At 45.1% G+C, this 5,000-nt stretch overlaps 6 non-coding genes and 6 pseudogenes across 6 annotated transcripts; all 12 read right to left on the minus strand.

The window, feature by feature from the left end:
• Positions 1 to 172: 172 nt before the first annotated feature.
• On the minus strand, positions 173 to 291 carry LOC142927620 (5S ribosomal RNA). The gene has a single exon (XR_012944543.1). It is a non-coding gene; the product is annotated as a 5S ribosomal RNA (ribosomal RNA).
• A 252-nt stretch (positions 292 to 543) lies between these two features.
• Positions 544 to 662, minus strand: LOC142928281 (5S ribosomal RNA; annotated as a pseudogene).
• A 252-nt stretch (positions 663 to 914) lies between these two features.
• On the minus strand, positions 915 to 1,033 carry LOC142928165 (5S ribosomal RNA; annotated as a pseudogene).
• A 427-nt stretch (positions 1,034 to 1,460) lies between these two features.
• On the minus strand, positions 1,461 to 1,579 carry LOC142928532 (5S ribosomal RNA; annotated as a pseudogene).
• Positions 1,580 to 1,831: 252 nt separating this feature from the next.
• Positions 1,832 to 1,950, minus strand: LOC142928166 (5S ribosomal RNA; annotated as a pseudogene).
• A 427-nt stretch (positions 1,951 to 2,377) lies between these two features.
• On the minus strand, positions 2,378 to 2,496 carry LOC142928121 (5S ribosomal RNA; annotated as a pseudogene).
• Positions 2,497 to 2,748: 252 nt separating this feature from the next.
• LOC142928745 (5S ribosomal RNA) lies at positions 2,749 to 2,867 on the minus strand. Its single transcript, XR_012945055.1, has one exon. It is a non-coding gene; the product is annotated as a 5S ribosomal RNA (ribosomal RNA).
• A 427-nt stretch (positions 2,868 to 3,294) lies between these two features.
• On the minus strand, positions 3,295 to 3,413 carry LOC142927621 (5S ribosomal RNA). The gene has a single exon (XR_012944544.1). It is a non-coding gene; the product is annotated as a 5S ribosomal RNA (ribosomal RNA).
• Positions 3,414 to 3,665: 252 nt separating this feature from the next.
• Positions 3,666 to 3,784, minus strand: LOC142927575 (5S ribosomal RNA). Its single transcript, XR_012944499.1, has one exon. It is a non-coding gene; the product is annotated as a 5S ribosomal RNA (ribosomal RNA).
• A 252-nt stretch (positions 3,785 to 4,036) lies between these two features.
• On the minus strand, positions 4,037 to 4,155 carry LOC142926948 (5S ribosomal RNA). The gene has a single exon (XR_012943872.1). It is a non-coding gene; the product is annotated as a 5S ribosomal RNA (ribosomal RNA).
• Positions 4,156 to 4,582: 427 nt separating this feature from the next.
• LOC142927622 (5S ribosomal RNA) lies at positions 4,583 to 4,701 on the minus strand. The gene has a single exon (XR_012944545.1). It is a non-coding gene; the product is annotated as a 5S ribosomal RNA (ribosomal RNA).
• A 252-nt stretch (positions 4,702 to 4,953) lies between these two features.
• Positions 4,954 to 5,000, minus strand: part of LOC142928599 (5S ribosomal RNA) — a 119-nt pseudogene continuing 72 nt past the window's right edge.

A 5,000-nucleotide genomic window follows, 5' to 3' on the forward strand; every position in this document is an offset into this window, starting at 1 on the left:
CAGGGACCTGTTTCTGAGCTCCTGGTTGAGCCCCGAAAGAGTGGCATCAAACATTATATTACAAAAAATATTGATCCCAATGCAGTACACCATATCGACGTGAAATTGGCAGGTGCACTCACTGGATGAGTCGAAGTGTAAAAAGCGACCCATCCAGATACAACAATGCAAAATCCTACAACACCTTGTATTCCCAGGCAGTCTCCCATCCAAGTACTAACCAGGCTCGACCATGCTTAGCTTCCGAGATCAGACGAGATCGGGCGCATTCAGGGTGATATGGTCGTAGGCCGTGTTTGCAGAGACCTGTCGAACACTCATATGTATAAAACAATCAATATTCAACTATACTCCTGGAGGTCATCGATCGTGAAAACGTTTATTCTGAGCTCCTGGTTTAGCCCCGAAAGAGTGGCATCAAACAGTATTTTACAAAAAATATTGATCCCAATGCAGTACACCATATCGACATGAAATTGGCAGGTGCACTAACTGGATGAGTCGAAGTGTAAAAAGCGACCCATCCAGATACAACAATGCAAAAACCTAAAACACCTGGTATTCCCAGGCAGTCTCCCATCCAAGTACTAACCAGTCTCGACCATGCTTAGCTTCCGAGATCAGACGAGATCGGGCACATTCAGGGTGATATGGTCGTAGGCCGTGCTTGCAGAGACCTGTCGAACACTCATATGTATAAAACAATCAACATTCAACTATACTCCTGGAGGTCATCGCTCGTGAAAACGTTTATTCTGAGCTCCTGGTTTAGCCCCGAAAGAGCGGCATCAAACAGTATTTTACAAAAAATATTGATCCCAATGCAGTACACCATATCGACGTGAAATTGGCAGGTGCACTAACTGGATGAGTCGAAGTGTAAAAAGCGACCCATCCAGATACAACAATGCAAAAACCTAAAACACCTGGTATTCCCAGGCAGTCTCCCATCCAAGTACTAACCAGGCTCAACCATGCTTAGCTTCCGAGATCAGACAAGATCGGGCGCATTCAGGGTGAGATGGTCGTAGGCCATGCTTGGAAAGACCTGTCGCACATTCAGATGTATTAAAAAATCAACATTAAACTATACTTCTGGAGGTCATCGCTCAAAAAACCTTTATACTGGTAGAAACGAAGTTGTAAACTGAATGTACCAGCCTGCAATAGATTAATGTGTCCGTCCGTCCGTCCCCTTTCAATACTTTAACGAAGTGAAATCTCGTGCTGTTGGGTGTATAAAATCAGTAATAGACAGCGCAGAGACTTGTCCTACCAGCCCACTCTGCAGGGACCTGTTTCTGAGCTCCTGGTTGAGCCCCGAAAGAGTGGCATCAAACATTATATTACAAAAAATATTGATCCCAATGCAGTACACCATATCGACGTGAAATTGGCAGGTGCACTAACTGGATGAGTCGAAGTGTAAAAAGCGACCCATCCAGATACAACAATGCAAAAACCTAAAACACCTGGTATTCCCAGGCAGTCTCCCATCCAATTACATACCAGGCTCGACAATGCTTAGCTTCCGAGATCAGACGTGATCGGGCGCATTCAGGGTGATATGGTCGTAGGCCGTGCTTGCAGAGACCTGTCGAACACTCATATGTATAAAACAATCAACATTCAACTATACTCCTGGAGGTCATCGCTCGTGAAAACGTTTATTCTGAGCTCCTGGTTTAGCCCCGAAAGAGCGGCATCAAACAGTATTTTACAAAAAATATTGATCCCAATGCAGTACACCATATCGACGTGAAATTGGCAGGTGCACTAACTGGATGAGTCGAAGTGTAAAAAGCGACCCATCCAGATACAACAATGCAAAAACCTAAAACACCTGGTATTCCCAGGCAGTCTCCCATCCAAGTACTAACCAGGCTCAACCATGCTTAGCTTCCGAGATCAGACAAGATCGGGCGCATTCAGGGTGAGATGGTCGTAGGCCATGCTTGGAAAGACCTGTCGCACATTCAGATGTATTAAAAAATCAACATTCAACTATACTTCTGGAGGTCATCGCTCAAAAAACCTTTATACTGGTAGAAACGAAGTTGTAAACTGAGTGTACCAGCCTGCAATAGATTAATGTGTCCGTCCGTCCGTCCCCTTTCAATACTTTAACGAAGTGAAATCTCGTGCTGTTGGGTGTATAAAATCAGTAATAGACAGCGCAGAGACTTGTCCTACCAGCCCACTCTGCAGGGACCTGTTTCTGAGCTCCTGGTTGAGCCCCGAAAGAGTGGCATCAAACATTATATTACAAAAAATATTGATCCCAATGCAGTACACCATATCGACGTGAAATTGGCAGGTGCACTCACTGGATGAGTCGAAGTGTAAAAAGCGACCCATCCAGATACAACAATGCAAAATCCTACAACACCTGGTATTCCCAGGCAGTCTCCCATCCAATTACATACCAGGCTCGACCATGCTTAGCTTCCGAGATCAGACGTGATCGGGCGCATTCAGGGTGATATGGTCGTAGGCCGTGCTTGCAGAGACCTGTCGAACACTCATATGTATAAAACAATCAACATTCAACTATACTCCTGGAGGTCATCGCTCGTGAAAACGTTTATTCTGAGCTCCTGGTTTAGCCCCGAAAGAGTGGCATCAAACAGTATTTTGCAAAAAATATTGATCCCAATGCAGTACACCATATCGACGTGAAATTGGCAGGTGCACTAACTGGATGAGTCGAAGTGTAAAAAGCGACCCATCCAGATACAACAATGCAAAAGCCTACAACACCTGGTATTCCCAGGCAGTCTCCCATCCAAGTACTAACCAGGCTCGACCATGCTTAGCTTCCGAGATCAGACGAGATCGGGCGCATTCATGGTGAGATGGTCGTAGGCCATGCTTGGAAAGACCTGTCGCACATTCAGATGTATTAAACAATCAACATTCAACTATACTTCTGGAGGTCATCGCTCAAAAAACCTTTATACTGGTAGAAACGAAGTTGTAAACTGAGTGTACCAGCCTGCAATAGATTAATGTGTCCGTCCGTCCGTCCCCTTTCAATACTTTAATGAAGTGAAATCTCGTGCTGTTGGGTGTATAAAATCAGTAATAGACAGCGCAGAGACTTGTCCTACCAGCCCACTCTGCAGGGACCTGTTTCTGAGCTCCTGGTTGAGCCCCGAAAGAGTGGCATCAAACATTATATTACAAAAAATATTGATCCCAATGCAGTACACCATATCGACGTGAAATTGGCAGGTGCACTCACTGGATGAGTCGAAGTGTAAAAAGCGACCCATCCAGATACAACAATGCAAAATCCTACAACACCTTGTATTCCCAGGCAGTCTCCCATCCAAGTACTAACCAGGCTCGACCATGCTTAGCTTCCGAGATCAGACGAGATCGGGCGCATTCAGGGTGATATGGTCGTAGGCCGTGTTTGCAGAGACCTGTCGAACACTCATATGTATAAAACAATCAACATTCAACTATACTCCTGGAGGTCATCGCTCGTGAAAACGTTTATTCTGAGCTCCTGGTTTAGCCCCGAAAGAGTGGCATCAAACAGTATTTTACAAAAAATATTGATCCCAATGCAGTACACCATATCGACGTGAAATTGGCAGGTGCACTAACTGGATGAGTCGAAGTGTAAAAAGCGACCCATCCAGATACAACAATGCAAAAACCTAAAACACCTGGTATTCCCAGGCAGTCTCCCATCCAAGTACTAACCAGGCTCGACCATGCTTAGCTTCCGAGATCAGACGAGATCGGGCGCATTCAGGGTGATATGGTCGTAGGGCGTGCTAGCAGAGACTTGTCGAACACTCATATGTATAAAACAATCAACATTCAACTATACTCCTGGAGGTCATCGCTCGTGAAAACGTTTATTCTGAGCTCCTGGTTTAGCCCCGAAAGAGTGGCATCAAACAGTATTTTGCAAAAAATAGTGATCCCAATGCAGTACACCATATCGACGTGAAATTGGCAGGTGCACTAACTGGATGAGTCGAAGTGTAAAAAGCGACCCATCCAGATACAACAATGCAAAAGCCTTCAACACCTGGTATTCCCAGGCAGTCTCCCATCCAAGTACTAACCAGGCTCGACCATGCTTAGCTTCCGAGATCAGACGAGATCGGGCGCATTCATGGTGAGATGGTCGTAGGTCATGCTTGGAAAGACCTGTCGCACATTCAGATGTATTAAACAATCAACATTCAACTATACTTCTGGAGGTCATCGCTCAAAAAACCTTTATACTGGTAGAAACGAAGTTGTAAACTGAGTGTACCAGCCTGCAATAGATTAATGTGTCCGTCCGTCCGTCCCCTTTCAATACTTTAATGAAGTGAAATCTCGTGCTGTTGGGTGTATAAAATCAGTAATAGACAGCGCAGAGACTTGTCCTACCAGCCCACTCTGCAGGGACCTGTTTCTGAGCTCCTGGTTGAGCCCCGAAAGAGTGGCATCAAACATTATATTACAAAAAATATTGATCCCAATGCAGTACACCATATCGACGTGAAATTGGCAGGTGCACTCACTGGATGAGTCGAAGTGTAAAAAGCGACCCATCCAGATACAACAATGCAAAATCCTACAACACCTTGTATTCCCAGGCAGTCTCCCATCCAAGTACTAACCAGGCTCGACCATGCTTAGCTTCCGAGATCAGACGAGATCGGGCGCATTCAGGGTGATATGGTCGTAGGCCGTGCTTGCAGAGACCTGTCGAACACTCATATGTATAAAACAATCAACATTCAACTATACTTCTGGAGGTCATCGCTCGTGAAAACGTTTATTCTGAGCTCCTGGTTTAGCCCCGAAAGAGTGGCATCAAACAGTATTTTACAAAAAATATTGATCCCAATGCAGTACACCATATCGAAGTGAAATTGGCAGGTGCACTAACTGGATGAGTCGAAGTGTAAAAAGCGACCCATCCAGATACAACAATGCAAAAACCTAAAACACCTGGTATGCCCAGGCAGTCTCCCATCCAAGTACTA

Source organism: Petromyzon marinus, chromosome 23, assembly GCF_048934315.1.
Source record: "Petromyzon marinus isolate PM22_M1 ecotype Great Lakes invasive population chromosome 23, UKy_Petmar_22M1.pri1.0, whole genome shotgun sequence".
Classification (NCBI taxonomy): domain Eukaryota; kingdom Metazoa; phylum Chordata; class Hyperoartia; order Petromyzontiformes; family Petromyzontidae; genus Petromyzon; species Petromyzon marinus.